The 17,889-nt window shown below is 49.7% G+C and overlaps 1 protein-coding gene and 1 long non-coding RNA gene across 2 annotated transcripts in view; one reads left to right on the forward strand and one right to left on the reverse strand.

Moving 5' to 3' along the window:
* Nucleotides 1-17,889, reverse strand: part of SLC12A8 (solute carrier family 12 member 8) — a 111,683-nt gene that overhangs the window by 57,837 nt on the left and 35,957 nt on the right. The gene's annotated exons all lie outside the window — the stretch shown is intronic.
* On the forward strand, nucleotides 4,947-11,367 carry LOC118353165 (uncharacterized). Its single transcript, XR_004811542.2, has 3 exons — nucleotides 4,947-5,294; nucleotides 5,827-6,081; nucleotides 10,057-11,367. It is a non-coding gene; the product is annotated as an uncharacterized LOC118353165 (long non-coding RNA).

Here is a 17,889-nt window from a genome sequence, read left to right on the forward strand (position 1 = left end):
GAGAAGGGTTGTGAGCTTCAGCTCGGTCAGGCTGTATTGCTTCGTACTGTACTGACCACGGCCTGGAGGGACGGAAGGGAAATGATGGGCTTGGAAGAGCCTCCAGAGGCACCACCCGCGCAGGCACGGCTCGCCTTCCCCACGGGAGTCCCCGGGGCCTGCTGGTGGCCTTCCCCCCACCACAACCTCCGCTCTGGCTTCAGCCTCTTTGGAGTTCGGTCCTCTGAAGGGAGGGTGGGGAGAGGATGTGAGCAGGGTTTCCAGCTCCCAGGCCCCCACCCAGAGAGAAAATACACACAGGGAGGGCTGGGCAGTCCAGCAGGGGCCAGAGGGGAAGTCTGAAGTGGGGCTGTGCCTGCCCAGAGGGTACGGGGAGGAGCAGCCTGGAGCCTCCAGGCCCCTGGGGAAGGCCTCCGCCCTCCTGGACAACCGGCTGCTTGGAAGAGCTGGAAAGCCCCCAGGGCTTGGCAACCAGGGGATGCAGGGCCTGAGTTGAGGGGGTGTCAGGGTGGCCCCCCCTCGGAAGGGGGTGGCTAAAAGTTTCCCGTAACAAGAGAGGCTCCTGCCAACCCCTACAATCTAGGATGGACAGTTCGGTTCTTTCGGAGCAAAGGGTTCCTCGCTTGTGAAAGTGAGGACGAGCCTTTGCTTGACAAAGAATGGTTTCTAATACCCAAGAAATTGTTCCATCTGCTGACATGGCTCTATTTTAAACGCTTAATGAGCCTTTTCTTATAAGGGCCTTGGGGTCAAGCAAGTTGAGACAAGAGACTTGCCTGGAGATGCCTTCAGAGAAAAGAGCCATCAAAGGCCCCAGAACACAAGGCCCCAGAACACGAAAGGGCTGGACTCGAGTGAGAACGGAGGCTCACCTGGGCCCAGGAGACAGAGAGGTGCCTGGGGGTATCCACAGTGACCGCCACCCCCGTGGAGCAAAGCTTCATGCCAGTCACCGTCCTGCGCCCCTTGGGGCGTTAGCTCCTGACAACCCTACTGGACGGGTGCGTTCTTCAGGTAAACGACTCAGAGCACAGAGGAAACTGGATTAAGGCCTGGGCTGCCCCTGCGGGGTCAGCGCTGGGGTCAGCGCTCGCTGGGGGATGCAGGGGCCCGAGTGCGGGAGCCACGGAGGACCTGTCCACCCGACCCCAGCCCACAGAGCCTCCAACAGCCTGCCCAAAGCAATTCCCGGCTCAAAGGAACCCTGAGAGGAAAATAGGGCCTTCTTATCTCCTGGGGTAGAGGAATGCACTCTCTGGCCAGGATAAGTGGCTGTTTTGACAGGAAATCTCCACCCTGGCTGTGGGTTCCACCCAGGCACCACTTACTCCTTCTGACTGTCCTGGCCTCTGGCATCCCAATTCCATCCTGCTTAAATGCCAGGCCCTCAGAACCCCCTAAATAATCTTAGCCCAACTGGCAGTCCCCAGACGGGCTGCCCCTAGCCCCCGTGGTGGCCAGGAGCTCTGACCTAGGAGTCATCTCCCTTCCCTAGTGTGGCCTGCATACCCTCTCCAGGACAACAGAGAAGGGCTGGCTAGGACGTTAAGTAGCCCCCTGCAGGGGCCAGACGGCAGGACAATTACAGTCATGCAAGCAAGGCCGCCCTCCTGCCGGGCACTATGCTGGAAATATTCAGATTCCCAGACACCCCTTCCTTCCCCTTCTTCTACAGCTGTGGGCACCTCTTCCCTACCACGAGCCCTGCCCATGAAGGTGGCCTTCTAGAATTCCATGCCAGAGGATTCAGCATCACAGGACCATAAAATGTGAGTGCCACAGGGGTCTTTAGCCCCGAATCCATTTTATAGATGGGAAGGTTGAAGCCCGAAAAAGGAGACCCTCACACAGTTAGTAGCTGGCCAGGCGAGAGAACCGAGTGTGGCCAAACTCCATGCAGTGGGTCCTGTAGGTGCCCCCGGTCCTGCGATGGCGCCCGTCTCTTGTCCCCACCTGGCTACCTGCCAAGCGGGAGCAGGAACCATGCTGTCTGACTTCCTGGTGTGTCTCCATTATTTAGACCCAGGGAACATACAAAAAGTATAAAATATTAATAATTAACAATGGAGGGGCACCTGGGTGGCTCAGTCTGTTAAACTGAACCTTCAGCTCAGGTCATAATCTCTGGGTCCCAGGATCGAGCCCCACATCAAGCTCCACACTCAGCGGGGCGTCTGTCTCTCCCTCTCCCCTCCTCCCACTCATGCTCACTCTCTCTCTCTATCTCAAATAAATAAAATCTTTAAAAAAAAATTAACAATGGAAACAACCCAAATGCCCATCAACAGATGAATGGATAAGCCAAATGTGGTATATGCATACAACTGATTATCATTCAACCACACAAAGGAACCAAGTACTGACATGTGCAACGACACGGATAAACCTCAAAAACATTATGTTAAATGAAAAAAAAAAATACAAAAGGACAAATATGGTGTGATTCCGCTTCTATGAAATATCTAGAATAGGCAAATTCATAAAGACAGGAAACAGAATAGAGGTTACCAGGGGCTGTGGGGGAGGGATGGGGAGTTATTATTGCTTCATGGATACGGTTTCTGCTTGGGGTGACGAAAATGTGTTAGAAGCAGAGGGTCAACATGGTCACACAAAGAGAGGGATGTAATAAATACCACTGAATTGTACATTTAAAAAATGTTTAAAATGGCCGATTTTATGTCATATATGTTTTACCAGAATGAAAGATAAGCAAGACGTTTGTTTTCACGGTGCCGCCTGCAAGGGCCACCCCTGCATCCTCGCTTCTAGCCTGGGCTCCTCTCTGCTTTGCAAATGCGGAATCGAGAATGTATGGAAGTTTCCCAGCTGAAGCTGATCAGAGAGTGAGGGGCAAAGCCCCAGATTGGGGCTATTCCTAGCTGCGGACCCCAACTGTCACCTAGTGGGGCCCACCAGGGAGCCCTCTGATCACCGTTCCTACGGGCGGATTTCAGCCGCAAGCAGCATGTCTCTCAAGGGTTTAGGCAGAAATCAGGGCTCCCTTTGCTGCTATCTAGAATCTATGGGGCTTTATTCAGGCGTGGGGAGTAAGATGGGGAGGATGGAGGGATGGGGGAGGATCTGAGGCAAAGCTGTCAAGAAGCACAGAATGCAGTTTCTCAACATGAACCATGCCGAGTTTCCACCCAAAACTTGAGCAAAGTCAAGGGCACTGTTGTCCCAGCCTTGCTTTGCAGCACAGGATCCTCATGGTCACTAAGACCCCAGGCCTGGGAGCAGGGTTTAACACAGGCCTCACTCAATGAGAGCGAGCCTTGAATGAGTACACCTTTGACCTGGGCTGCCCAGGGCCAGTGCCCACTCCTCCCTTCATGGGGGCCGGCAGGCGTCCTCTGCTCTCAGCGCCTCGGCCCGCTGGCTCGGAGAAGGGCAAGCAGCACAGGGCACCCGCCACCTTTCTGGGCTGCGGGAGCCCCAGAGGGTACGCAGTTTGATTCCAGTGTGTTCCTTTATGGCAGGTTCCTCGGCCTCCGTGTTCCTTTGCGTGCCTTTCTGCAGGGTGCTCCTGGACAGCAAGGGGTGTTTGCACCTGTCTCTCCAACAGAACAGGAGCTCCTCAAATTCAGGGACAAGTTCCCTCCTCCCTCAAGATCGTCTCCTCGTCCCCGGATGGATGCAACCACTGGGGGTGCTCAGGGGAAGGGGGCCCAACCATATACCCAGCTCACACCTGTTGTCTGGGAGTATTTTTCAACAGACTCTAGGGAGTGTTCTGATGGCTGGCTGCCCCGGCGCAGAGAGCAAAGAGAAAAGAGGACTGAGGACATTCCTCTAGGCAGGACCCGGTAGGTGCCAACAGCAGCACCACCACCGGGGAGCCCTCCCCCCGTTAGAGGTGCAGGATCTCACTCTCCCCTCTTCCAGACCCACCCCCATACTCGCAGAATCTGAATCTTCATTTTAACAAGATTCCTAGCTCTTGAAGCTTGAGAAGCTTGGAGTCCTGGAATATAACCCAGGGGGCCCCCAGGGACCCACGCTTCCAGAATACACCATGCTAATGGTAATGATAACTTACTGAGCACCCACCTGGTGCCAAGTGCAACACTTGTGCATTATCCTACTTTATGCTTTGACGATCGGCTAGGTGGGCGTGAGTCCCTGCTCTTGACAGAGGAGGCGAGCAGTCCGACAGTCCGTCCCACAAGGCACAGGCTGGCTAGATCCCAGAGCCATGGCTCCGACAGCTGCTTTGAGCGTGATGGTGCTTCAAACTGGGCCGGCAGTTACAGCCACTCGTCACCTCTATGGGGCCCAGAAATTCACTGGCAAACGCCATCCCTAGGGAGGTATTTTAGGGACTGGCCCATGGCCCGGGGCTGGCCTGAGCACCTGTGTGCTGAGTACCTGCGTGCTGGGGTCGGGCTAACGCGGTGGCAGGGGGTTCAGTACATCTTCAGAACTGGTCCCTGAAGCCAAACAGGCCTGGCCCGGCCCCCAGGGAGCGTTAGGGGCTGTAACTGGAGTGACAAGGAAGTTAGATGGAAAGCAGGCCCCGGGGCCACGTCTCCACAAGCTCAGGAACTGCTAGCACTGACCTCATGGGGGCCAGAGTGACGTAGAGGGGAGGCCAGCTGGTCCCCATCCTATAGCCCCCACAACTCTCATCTGGGGCTTCATCAGCCCCCAGGAGGCAGCAAGCTCCACACTCCCCTGCGACCAGCACCTGGAGGCGCCTCGGGCCCATTCAGGTGCCTCGGGCCCATCCCCAGTTCGGGGATCTATGGGATCTATGGGATCTATGGATGGCCCACCCCTCAGGCTGTCTCCTGGTTGCTTCCTTGGAACTCCCGGCTGGCTGTTGGAGGCTGAGGCAGGCAGGCCCAGCAGTGTGGAAGGGCCCTCCCAAGCCAGTGACTTCATGCTTCAGGCATTCCTCCCCAGAACGCTGGCCAGGGAGCCCAGCAGGCCAAACCCCCTCCTGCTTACAGAGCTGGAGCAGACACCGATGCAGAGCTGCACAGCGTTAGCTCTCCCTTCCTTCTGCAGCCTTGACTGGGTCCCCATGGCCTCCTCAGCCTAATGGTTGCTTCTCTGCCTTCCACAGCCAAAGCCAGCAAATAAAAATAATCCAAGCTAGCAGGAGGGCCTTGGAGCCAGGGGCCCTTAGGATCCTGGCCAGTCACTCTTTCTTCATCAAACTCCGAACAAGAGGAAGGCCTGGGGCATGCCTGCCCTTCCTCCAGCCAAGGATGAGCGGGAACCTCTGCCCACAGAAAAATTTCCATCAAGGGTCAAATCCAAAATGCCAGGCGTTCAGGCGACCTAAGGTATAATTTTCTCCCTCTCCCAGAGAAATCTTAAATGTTCAATTCATCTGATTTGAAAAACAAGAACCACCAACATGAAATGTTATTCCATAGGTAGAACCAATAAAAGGACGTGCTCTGCTTCCTAAGTAAGGCAGCAAGGGAGAGGAGGAGGGAAGGACTGGGTGGGAGGAGGGATGGCATCGTGTCCAGGTAGGGCAGTGAGTTCAAGATGGGGAGAAAAACCAGAGAGAGACGAACCTAAAAGAAGGAATGAGGCCGGATGGAAGGAGGGGAGAAGTCAGGTTAGCGGTGAGGAATGCTGGAGGTCAGATCTGCTGGCGGCTTCCAGGGCTGAAGTTCAGAAATCTTACCGGGTCGTGAGCCTTTGTTTACAATTCTCCACAGCCCTAATCTTAAAAAATTCCTCTGTTTGAATCCTTAATCTTCCCCTTTTTCTGGGTTAACTGTGCCTTTGAGAATCTGGCAACAGTTCTGGATCCTCTCCTAGAAAAATACACTTTTTCACATTCGATTTTGCATGCCGTTTCAGGGGCCCGCGGATCCTAAGTTGGGAAACACCCCAACTGCCAGGTTACACTCAAACGAGGGAAGGATGTGTTGAATCTTGTGCTGTATTCAAGCCATCATACCGAGCTTTTACGGACACCGTTGGTTTCTTGGACCTCAACGTCCTTCCCCGGTTACTACCCCAACAGTGGCACCAGAAGCAAGCTTGGTTACTTGAAGGGGCCAGCTGTGTGTCTTGGACAGTGAGCACGCAGTAGCAAGTCTGCCTTTAACCCAGGTAACAGTGCCTGTCCTTACCTGGAAATTAACCCTTTAATGATCCATGGGATTATTAAATCTCCCATATGCAGTAGGTCCCAAATCTCAACGTGCGTTAAAAATCACCAGTGTGCTGGTTTGCAATACAGATTACTAGTCCGAAATTTGAAAGCCTGATTCAGACTGTTTTTCTAATGAGCTTCTAGGTGATGCTGAAGCAGCTGGTTCCTAACCCAAACTCTGAGACACGATATTCGTGTCCAAAATCGCAAGCCCGGGAGGCTGAGCTTCTGGGCCAGCGGATAAGCAGACTCCCCGCTCACTGCAGGGTCCTCCTCGCATTGCAGGGCCAGGACTAATGCTCATAGGCAAGGGGACTTACTGTGTGACTAGGTTTGGTCGCGGCATCCGAAAGGCTACCTCTACAGGGTAAGAAAGGATATAAACAGCGCAGGATATGAAAGGTGTTGTGTGGGCGAAGCTCTCCAAGGGCCCGAAGGCAGCGGCTCCTAGCTCTGCTGGCACATAAAGAACCACCTGGAGGGCAGCCCGGGTGGCTCAGCCGTTTAGCGCCGCCTTTGGCCCAGGGCGTGATCCTGGAGCCCCGGGATCAAGTCCCGCATCAGGCTCCCTGCATGGAGCCAGCTTCTCCCTCTGCCTGTGTCTCTACCTCTCTCTCTGTCTCTGTCTCTCATGAATAAATAAATAAAATCTAAAAAAAAAAAAAAAAAAAAAGAACCACCTGGAGTACTTCTTACAATTCAGATCCCCAGGCCCCAGGCTGTTGGGAAATAGACATTTGTACCAATGACAAGCTTCCCTAGTTGTTCCGACACACAAACGGGTGTGGAAATGGGTTTGTCTGTGGTACCCACAGGCCCGAGGGTATGTTGATCAAGATACAAGACCGTGATACAAGATGATTATAGTAAAAGTGTTCTGAAAAATGAAAACGCCCTCAAAATTCTCCAGTAAAAGCAAACAAACAAAAAAAACCCAAACCAATGAACACGACCAGAGTTTCTTTCTCCTTTTTCTTTTCCTCCTCCCTCCTCCGCCTTCTTTTTCATGCTGGAAACTAAGCAGAGAAGGTGAGCCACGCTGGAATGCCCCGAATGGGTTCCAGATGGTGAGGATTTTGGCTTCTTGGCCTGACTGCCCCTCCCCTTACCCCGGGAGTACTATACAAATATTATCCCTTTCTGGCTGTGCAGTGACATGAAAATGGCTGGGGGTGGGGGGGCGGAGGGGCACTGGGTCAGGGTCAAAGAAACTCCTACAGGGGGAGAGGCTGCTAGATCCAGAAGAGAACGCTGAAGCATTCTGAGTCTCCCCACGGTGGAACTCCACGCAGGAAGGAAGCCACAGCGTGCCCCGGCTGACCTGGGCCCGGCTCGCCACCTGACGGGGACGGGGCCGTTGCCCACGGTGAGACCGCCTAATGCTCGCTCGTCTAGGATGCCCCTAATGGCAAGGCTCTCCTCTCTGCATTGTTCTGTCTGCAATTTTTATGATTTCCTGACACTTGGATGTCTTGCAGTCAATGTGTAGACTCAACGGGATGAGGTTTTCCACCTCGAATGTTGGTGTCGCTCTAAATCAAGGGGGTTTTAAAATTGAGGAAATAGGGTCTATCACCTTGTGTAATCCTGAAGCAAACTGTGAGGAGGTATCATTAGGGTCTCTCTTGTTTTTTTCCTGAAGCATAGACAGGGCACTTGCCCAAGGTCGCCGAGCCAGGGTGTGACGGGGCCAGGGCTGGAACCCAGTCCTGCAGATGCTCCGTGAGCACATTTGCTGCCCACACAGTAGGGACCGGGGGGGGTTGGAGTCATTGCCTGGGGAGATGGATCTGAAAAGTGGCTCCCACCTGAGTCAGTGAGGCGTAAGAAAGCAAAAAAGTGATTTTTCCTCTGACTTCAAGTAGAGACTTGAGAAAAAAAAAAAGAAAAATAGATGGGGTTTGTTGGGTTGCTATTGTGTATTTTAGGCCACAACTGAAGTTGCTTTATGACTTCGGGAACTTAGGACTGCGCCATGCAGAGCTATTCTTATGATGATCCCATTTCGCATGTTTAATTTTTATTTATTTATTATTTATTTACTATTTATTTATTTATATTGGAGTTCAACCTGCCAACATATAACATATCACCCAGTGCTCATCCTGTCAAGCGCCCCCTTGCACGTTTAATTTTAAAATGGAAAAAAAAATTAAAAATTAAAAAAATAATAGTAAAATGGTCTTCATTTGGACGGCAATGAGAGATCTTCTGCTTGAATTTACCATTTTATATACTTTTGAATGTTTCTTGTTTTTAATTTAATTATTTTAGGGCTAGAGAGAGAAAGAAAGAGCCGGAGGGAGGGGCAGAGAGGGAGAGAATCTTAAGCAGATGCTGCGCTGAGCACAGAGCCCGATGCAGGGCTCGATCCCACGACCCTGAGATCGTGACCTGAGCTGAAATCAAGAGTCGGATGATTAATTAATTGAGCCACCCAGGCGCCCCACGTTTGAATGTCTCTAATGATCCCTTGCAATCAGGATTGTAAGGTGTGGCACATTAAGAAATCTAGCATTCTCTGCCAGCTTATGAGGAGCAAGAAGAAGTTTAACAGAGGAAATCATCATCAAAATAATAAAACCAAAAAGTTGTTCTTCCTGATATCCAGGAAGTGCTCATCTTCTTGAAAGCAGCAAAGTGGGGCAGTGGGGGGAAGAACCCCCCCCCCCCACACACACACACAAGTTCAAAGAAAAACTACAGCCACTATTGATATGTAGTATCATTTCTAATCCTTAAAAAAATGTCCTCTGGGGGCCTGGGTGACTCAGTGGTTGAGCATCTGCCTTCAGCTCAGGTCGTGACCCCAGGGTCCTGGGACGGAGCCCCGCATCAGGCTCCCTGCTCTGGGGGGAGCCTGCTTCTCCCTCTCCCTGCCGCTCTGTCTGCTTGTGCTCGCTCTCTCTGTCTCTATCAAATAAATAAATAATATCTTAAAAAAAAAAAAAGTGGGCAGCTGGGGTGGCTCAGTGGTTGAACACCGCCGTCAGCCCAGGGCCTAATCCTGGAGACCCCAGATCGAGTCCCACGTCAGGCTCCCTGCATGGAGCCTGCTTCTCCCTCTGCCTGTGTCTCTGCCCCTCTCTCTCTCTCTCTGTGTCTCTCATGAATAAATAAATAAAATCTTAAAAATAAAATAAAATTTAAATAGATTTAAATAAATAAATAAATAAATAAATAAGTAAGCTAGCTCTTCCAGGGAGGCATTTCTTTCCATTTTTCAGATGAGCAAACTCAAAGGGTTTCAGGGACTTGCCCACCGTCATGAAGCTAGTAAGGAGCCTGGGTTCCAGGAGCACTCGTCCTAAAAACATACCCTTGCCATCACCAATGACCTTCCCTAATCACCTCCATGGCTGGTGAGGGCAGGGACCGTATCTATTATGCTGCCCACCGTCTGCTGGCGCCTGACTGCTGGCACCCAGTAGGCTTGAACAGCTACTGCCTGGCGGGTGGATGGAAGGAAGACGGGGGAGGCTGGACAGGGTGCGTGTGCAGTGCACGGGCCCCTCGAGCAGGTGCTCCCTCTGCCCCCCGTTCCCCTCGTCTGCGGACGGCGCCCTGACCATCTGTTTGGTCGGCCGCGTTCTCCTGTAACTGCTGTCACACTTCCACAAGCTGCTCTGATTCGTGTTTTCTAGAACTATGTCCATCTCCACCCCGGAGCCTGATCTATTCTGGTTCCCTTCCCGGTCCCTCAGCAAAGTGTAACTGAGCCCCAGCCACGTGCCAGGTACTTTCTGAGACACTAGACAGAAAACGCCGTGAGGTGTCCCCGGGGCCCTGACAGCCTGACCCAATGACCGCTGGACGCCCTGCTGAGCTCCGCACCCTCTGGACCCAGCGCAGGGGGGTCGGGGCTGCCTGCCAAGCTCTTTGGCCTCCACCGGCGCTTCTGCTATTTCTGATGCTTTGTGTTATTTTCACAGGCGTCAGAGGAAGGCCCAACTGCAATTCTACGCTCCACCTTTTGGCGTCTTCTCGTACTTTTTCGCTTGGGGTGCTTCCCCCTCTGGCAGGCGGAGAGGCCGGAGGAGTTCGGCGGACGGCGTTATGGGAAGGTGGGCTGAGTTGGGACACGGACACGACAGGGCGAGCCAGCACCAGGAGTGGAAGGAGCCTCTTCGTCCACTCCGTCCAGAGGCGCGGAGACAGAGGCAGAAGGCCGCCCCTGCTGCCCCTGGTCGGTGTCCTTCCGTGACACCTGCCCTGTGCTCCAACAGATGCGGGCTTAGCCGGGAGGGGACCAGAGCCCACTGACTTCTAACAAATCATGAATCTAAAATCAAGTCCTGTTACGAAGCAACTGATGTAGGGTCGTGGCCCAGAGTCCAGGCAGTGGTTGAGGGGGCCCCGGCCTCACGTCTCCCAGCACCAAACGCTGCCACCGTAGCCCCCTTGCCCTCTACTACCTGAGCAGCTTCTCGGATGCATCACGCCACGCGTGGACTGCTTGGGTCATAATTCAGTCAACAGCATGGCTGGTGCAGCATGAGCCAGAGGGGCAAGAAGGACCTGGAGCCTGAGGTCCATGGCTTACGAACCGTGTGGCCTGGGAGAGCAAGACGATCTCCCTGAACCTCACTTTTCTCATCTTTATGGCAGGGGCAAGAAGAGCACGTCGACCCCACAGGTACTGCAAGGATAAAGTAATAAGTGCCCAGCGCAGGGCCCGGCACAGAGGGAGCGCTCGATGAACATCAGCTACCACCACCTTCCTCCGTCACTATGCCGTCTTCAGATCTTACGTTCAAGAAACCCACAACAATGTGGGCTGACCCACTACTTTTTTTTCTCTTCTGAATAAATTATTTCACTTAATTTTTTTTCACAACTTACAAGTAAAAATATACTTAGTGTTTCAAAAAGCATTTATTGCATCTGGGCCATGTGGTAAAGAGAGCCTGGAAAGAGTACAAGATTCCTAATGCACCCAACCAGATAGACACCTGACATAGAGATCTAGCGGCCTGGGGCAGCCCGGGTGGCTCAGTGGTTTAGCGCCACCTTCGGCCCAGGGCGTGATCCTGGAGACCTGGGATCGAGTCCCACGTCGGGCTCCCTGCATGGAGCCTGCTTCTCCCTCTGCCTGTGTCTCTGCCTCTATCTCTGTGTCTCTTGTGAATAAATAAATAAAATCTTTTATAAAAAAATCTAGGAGGGCGGGGGGTGGGGGTGACTGGGTGACAGGCACCGAGGGGGGCACTTGACGGGATGAGCACTGGGTGTTATTCTGTATGTTGGCAAATTGAACACCAATAAAAAATAAATTTATTATTAAAAAAAATAAAATAAAAAAATAAAAAAATAAAATCTAGTGGCCTATTAGAAATAAGTTGGACAATAATAAGAGCAGGTAACAGTTACAAACTACTTTTCTTTATCATTAGGCTTTCTCTTGCCAAAAAAAAAAAAAAAAAAAAAAAAAGAACAAGAAAACCTTCCTAACCTGATATTTTCACGTTTTCAGAAAAGTGACATAAATTCTTGGAGTCACAAGACTCCAAGGCCCTCCACATCTTCCCTCCACATCTCCAGGCCTGGTGTTCAGGGGGAAAGAGACTTATGAGGCCGACCTTATTTCCCTGTGCCCATGAAGGCCACTGGGAGCACCAGTGCAGGCCTGGGGGCAGACACCCAGCCCCACCCAGGCTTCCTTCCTGCTGTGTGATTAGGGAGCCCACAGTCCACCAGGAGAGGATGAGATGGATGGGATTACAAATCCCACACACGTAAAACTGTGCAAATGAGCTCAGTTCAGAGACAGAAGGCTTCAGTCACTGAATCACGGATGGGGCCAGGCAGCATTTACGGGAGGAAGTGAAGGGGTTGGGGTTGCGGGCCGGGCACCGAGCTGGGCGCTTGTACAAAGCATCTCAGGTGGCCAGGTCAGTGGTGTGTGTGACCCCGTGTGGGCTGACAGGTGTGTACCTTCACACAGCTAGTGGTGTGGGGCACAACAAATATTTAGGACAGGAGCTTGGTAACGTTGTTTATTCTTTTGGATCATAAACTAATAAGAGAAAACAAACCAATCGAGGGTCTCTTGGTTAAGATAAATCTTATTTGCCTGTATTTGAGGAGTGCATGTTCCTGATGGTGGTGGTGGTGGAGTGTAGACAGAATGGGAGGTGGAGTGTGGAGGGAGGGGATGGAAAAAATAAAGTGGTGTTTAGAAACAAGAGGATGAGATCACAAAACTGTTTTCCCGAATTGCATCTGGTCTTCATCTCTAGCCCAACACTCACGTCAGTACAGGCCGAGTTTGCTGTTGCCTGGACCGTAGCGGCTGCCCCTGACTAGCACCCCATCCACCCCCCGCCGCTGCCTGCCCTTAGTCCCCCTCGGCCTCGGTGTGCACCCACACCAACCTGATGAGGGGCTCCCAAAGACCCACTTCGAGCCTGCCGCTTCCCTACTCAGAAGAAAAACCCATTGACCTTGCTCAGTGTTTATGATTTCTGTGTCTTTATACATCGTGTTGGGGGGCATCTGGTGGCTCAGTGGTTGAGAGTCTGCCTTTGGCTCAGGTCGTGACCCCAGGGTCCCGTGATCAAGTCCCGCATTGGCTCCCTGCAGGGAGCCTGCTTCTCCCTCTGCCCGTGTCTCTGCCTCTCTCTGTGTCTCTCATGAATAAATAAATAAAATCTTTTAAAAATTAATTAATTAAAACAAAATAAAACTGCTGTGGGGTTCTAAAGTTATTCCTAGTTATTTTGTTTATCTGTTTGCTTTTCTAACTAGAAAGACTAAGAAAATCCTCAAGAGAAGACCTGTCATGTCATCAAGCCTATGTTTATATTATATTCCATCTGGGACTTCTGAATGTTGCTACATTAATTTTAACTTTAAAAATACTATATATGGTGTGAGCCCAATTATGTAAAAAAAAAAAAAGGTGGATAGAAAAAAGATTACAATAGTCTTTATACTTCATATTTTAAAATTAAATATGTCATTCTTAATAAAAATAAGTTAGAATTATAATTTAGTATATACTAACCTGTTCTGAACTGAATGTTTATATCCCCACTTAACCCCCCAAATCCATATGAATAAGCCCTAACCCCCAGTATATATATATATTTGGAGATGAGGCCTCTAAGGAAGTATTAGGGTTAATAAGGTTAATAAGGTCATAAGGGTGGGGCCCTGGTCAGACAAGATGAGTGTCCTTATCAGAAGAGACACCAGAGAGCTAGTGAGTGCATAGCACTCTTTCCCAAACTCCCTCTCTCTCCCTTCCTCTCTCCCCTCAAACTACACATGCAGAAGCACACACACACACACACACACACACAAACACACACATATTCTGAGGAAAGGCCGTGTGATGATACAGAGAGAAGGTGACTGGCTACAAGACAGGAAGACACTGTTTATCAGAAACCAAATCAGCTGGAACCTTAATTTTGGACTTCTGGCCTCTAGAACTGGGAGAAAACTAGTTTCTGATGTATAAGCCACAGTTTTCAAACTGGCCTGCTCCTCTTAGCCCATGGATGAAACCCGGCCCCTCTGTACTAGACATCTCAGGACACCCTCGATACCTGCCAGGCTTATGTCTTTTGAGAACATGGGTCATGAGAATTTATTCCTGCACCAAGATCTCCTTGCACCCTATGGCCCTGATTCCCTGGACACAATCCTGGAACCAGAGTCTGGGAGTCTGAGCCAAAGGTGACCACACAGGCTAGTCCTGAAGGAGTCCGCTGTCTGAGAGATTCCCCCCAACACCCTGCCCAAGCAGGTGAGAATGAAGGTGGAGACCCTGAGAGCAGATAGCAGGGGACAGCTGGTCAGTGACCACGGCAATCTCAGCAGAGACAAGCTCATGTTCTATTGCTCATCAGGGCCTGTGGTTCAAGCTAATGTCGGGAGCACTAGGATTCACAGGGGTGACATAGCAGCCCTGAGTTTCCTGAGCTTCCCTCCGTCTCCTCACATTCAACCATAGTCACCTCAGGACATGGCTCTTCCTTGAACCTGAAGGAGCCTTATTCCTTTCTAGCTCCCTCCACCCCACCCCGAGTCCTGGCCCCAGCATGCTACGCTCCAGCACACCTAATTTCCTGCACTTTCTCAAATTGTCCCTGCATTTCTTATCTCTGTGTCTTCACATATACTGTTCCCTTTCCATGGGATCACCATTCCCAGTTTACCACCAGGTGAGCTGCTGCATAGCCTCTAAGGTAGGACTGTTCAAAAGTCACCTTCTCCTTGAAGACCTCCCTGACACTCCAAGGTCAAACTCTTCCACTGTCCCCCACCATGGTGTTTTTCCTTCATAACACATAACCACCATATGGTGATTATTTGGTTGGGGGGGGACTGCACTTTATCCTTGCATATAAACTTCTAGCATTGGATCTGCACCCAGTGGGGCTTAGGAAAGGTTTTGGATTAATTGATTACAGGGAACTGACGACAAAGAGGGAAATAAAGCTGGGGTAGGACAAGGAGAAACAGAGATAAAGGGACAAGGGGCAAAGGAAGGACAAGGTGGCAACGAAGGAGTAGAAGAAAGATAAGGTGTTGGCAAGACACAACTTTAAAACACACAGTGAGATTTTTTTCAGGAATAAACACATTTTCCCATTTCAGGCTAACGTGTTTTTTTGTTTTGTTTTGTTTTTTAATTCATTTGAGAGAGTGTGGGAGCGAGAACACAAGCATGAATGGGGTGGGGGGCAGAGGGAGAAGCAGACTCCCCACTGAGCAGGGAGCCTGATGAGGGGCTCAATCCCAGGACCCTGGGATCATGACCTGAGCTGAAGGCAGACACTTAACCTAAACCTTCTGAGCCACACAGGCACCCCACTAAGGTTTCATTTCTAAGTAAACTATTTTTCTCTTTATTTTCAGTTCTAGTGAGCCCTGATGCCCATTGTAGAACCTTTTTTAGACAACTTAAGCTTTTAGTATCCTTAGATACTATCCCCCCGTATTCTAAGCAGAGTCAGAGCAACACCCAACACTCAACACTTGTTTCCCCAATAGCCTGAAAACTCTCAAAAGCTGGGGAGGAAAGCTCTTACAGTCACTTGGGAGGGTTTCCACAATGCTAATTCACAGTTTCTCCCTGGGATGATGAAGTATCAACACAGGAGGTCACACCTACCAGAGATAAAAAGTATTCGCAAACATTTATTGTGACCTAGGTCACAAACCACATTGTAGCAATCCACCAAGAAAAAAATGCCTTCTCCATGTGTCTTCTACAGTATCAGCCCAAACAACTTCAAAACGGTTCAGAGACATTATGTTTAAAAAGTATCATTAAGGTTTTCCTAAGTGGTTCCCCAAATCGGAGGTATAATCCACCCAGTGATTACAATCCCAAAGACAAGACTTCAGAGGGTGCCAGAGCAGGAGAGATAATGATCTCTCACAAAAAGATATACTTCCTTTCAGATGACAAAGGCTAATTTTTAGAGAGAAAAAGAAGTAAAAAAAAAAAAAAAAACTGATTAAAAAAACGCTTAAACGTGATTGGTTTGTCACTTAAAAATATTAACACCAGATGTGGGGTAAGATGGTGGACTGAATACATGAACCTAATTTTGATCCCTCCCCAAATCCCACTAATATATAGTAAAGAGGTTTTTAAGAGGCTATCAATCCCTAAGTATGGGGGAAATGACAACATTTTGGAAGCTACAATGTAGTGGATGGTCCAGTGGTACTGAGACCAGACGTGAGAAAATGGAATCTTAAGTCAGCCGAAGAAAGCTGAAAACCAACCTCATTTACTGCACGAAATTCTTCGAGGTCTCTTATAGGTAGTCCGGTGTCTGGCTAGTGGGAGGAAGAGGAGGTGGGTTGAAACCAGGAAGACCGAGGTGGACTCTGGAAAGTTAAGTTGCTCATGCTCCCAGGCACCCAGTGTTCCTGGCCAGCTGAAGTCTATGGTTTATTCTCCAGAGAGGGTAAACCAAGGACTTTGACAGGTGCAGCTAAGGAAAATCAAGCCTAAGTTTACCAAATCCTGAGTACTCAATCCTTTCCTCAACTCAATTCCCACAACAAGGGTGGCCTGGCCTGATTCATCCTTCAGGCAGATTAGAAGACACCTCTTTGGAGAAAGTGACACAATTCATGAAGCACCTAAATGGATGATCTTGAGAGAGGGTCCCCAACACCTAGTCCCCCCAGACTATCTTACCCAGCTTAAAACTTACCAGACCCAGCTATGTACTCAGTACTTCCAATGGGCCTTTTCTCTCCTACTCTTAATCAGGAGCAGAAAGCCAAGGATGACCAGATATCTGATAAATCCTTCTGATATGGACGATAAAGACCCAAATGAAAGGAAAAAGGAAGCTTGGGGAAGCAGAAACTATACAAAGATAAGAAAACTTTGAAAAATACATCAATAAATTCTCTGAGAGCTAAAAGAAAGTATTTTATCCATGAGACAACCCCCCCTCCACCCAAAAGGATGTTATTATAACAATAAAATGAAATGTAGCATTCAAAAAACTAAGAAAAGGGTCTTGATTATTAAAAACACTTCAGCAAAATAAGAAAACTGATTAAAAGAGTAGAAGATCAAGCAAAGGGAATCTCTCAAAAAGTGAAGGTAAAAATAAGGTAATTAAAAAAAAATCCAATATCCGAATAGTAAAAGTTCCAGAAAGAGAGAAAAAAAAAGTGTAGAAAAATATGACCATTGAAATAATTCACGATGATTTCCCAGAACTGAAAGATTACCAGACCAGAAACGGCCCACCCAGTGCCCAGCACAATATAATCTGAACCTCATGGGAGAATATCATTTTGAAATTTTAGAAAACAAAAAGAACTTCCTACTAGTTTATAGATTATGTAGAAGACTATGAATCAGAATGGACTGCTCAACAGCAATACTAGAAGCCAGGAGATAAGCAAATCAGAAGTTTAAGAGAAAATAGTTTCCAACCTAGAATTTGATATCCAGCCAAACTATGAGTCGAGTATGAACATAGAAAAAAGAACTTTCAGACACAGAAACTCTCAAACCATTTCTCTTTCATGTGCTCTTTCTCAAGAAGTTACTAGAAGATGGGGCGCCTGGGTGGCTCAGTCAGCTAAGCATCTAGCTCTTGATTTCGGCTCAGGTCATGATCTCGGGGTCATGAGATCAGGCTCTCACTGCGTGTGGAGCCTACTTAAGATTCTCTGTCTCCTCTGTCACCCTCCCCTGCTCATACGTTCTCTCTCTCTCTCTCTCTCTCTCAAAAAAAAAAAAAAAGTTACTAGAAGATGACCTCATCGAAAGCAGATCAGAATGACATAAGATTCAGAAACAGGAGATCCAACTGAGAAGAAAGATAAAGGGGGGGTGAGTGGAGATCCCAAGCAAGAGCTCTCCACACAAGTGCAGGGTGACCATCTGGACTGGAGCAATGTGACTCAGTCCATGTTAAGGGCCCTCATCACCAAGCTCCCTGGAGCCACCACACCTAGTTTTTAACCTGAGGTCAGAACACTGGGGTGGGCCTATCTCAGAGCCATGTGTTTGGGTCATCTTGACCATGAACTTGACCATGAAGTTGCTGCTCTCGCCTCTTCAGCCTACGGCGTCACTCCACTGACCTGTTCTGTGTGACCTATGGCCGAGGGCTAAGGATGGCAACGAGGAGCTCAGATGTAGGAAGAGAGCAGTTCTGACCCCAATGCATCCCTCCAGACATTTACTACCTGACACATATCACAACCTGGGGAAAGGCAGGGATCTGAGTAACCAGAAGTCAAACAGCAATTACTTCGGGTGAGAACAG

This window comes from Canis lupus, chromosome 33, assembly GCF_003254725.2.
Source record: "Canis lupus dingo isolate Sandy chromosome 33, ASM325472v2, whole genome shotgun sequence".
Classification (NCBI taxonomy): domain Eukaryota; kingdom Metazoa; phylum Chordata; class Mammalia; order Carnivora; family Canidae; genus Canis; species Canis lupus.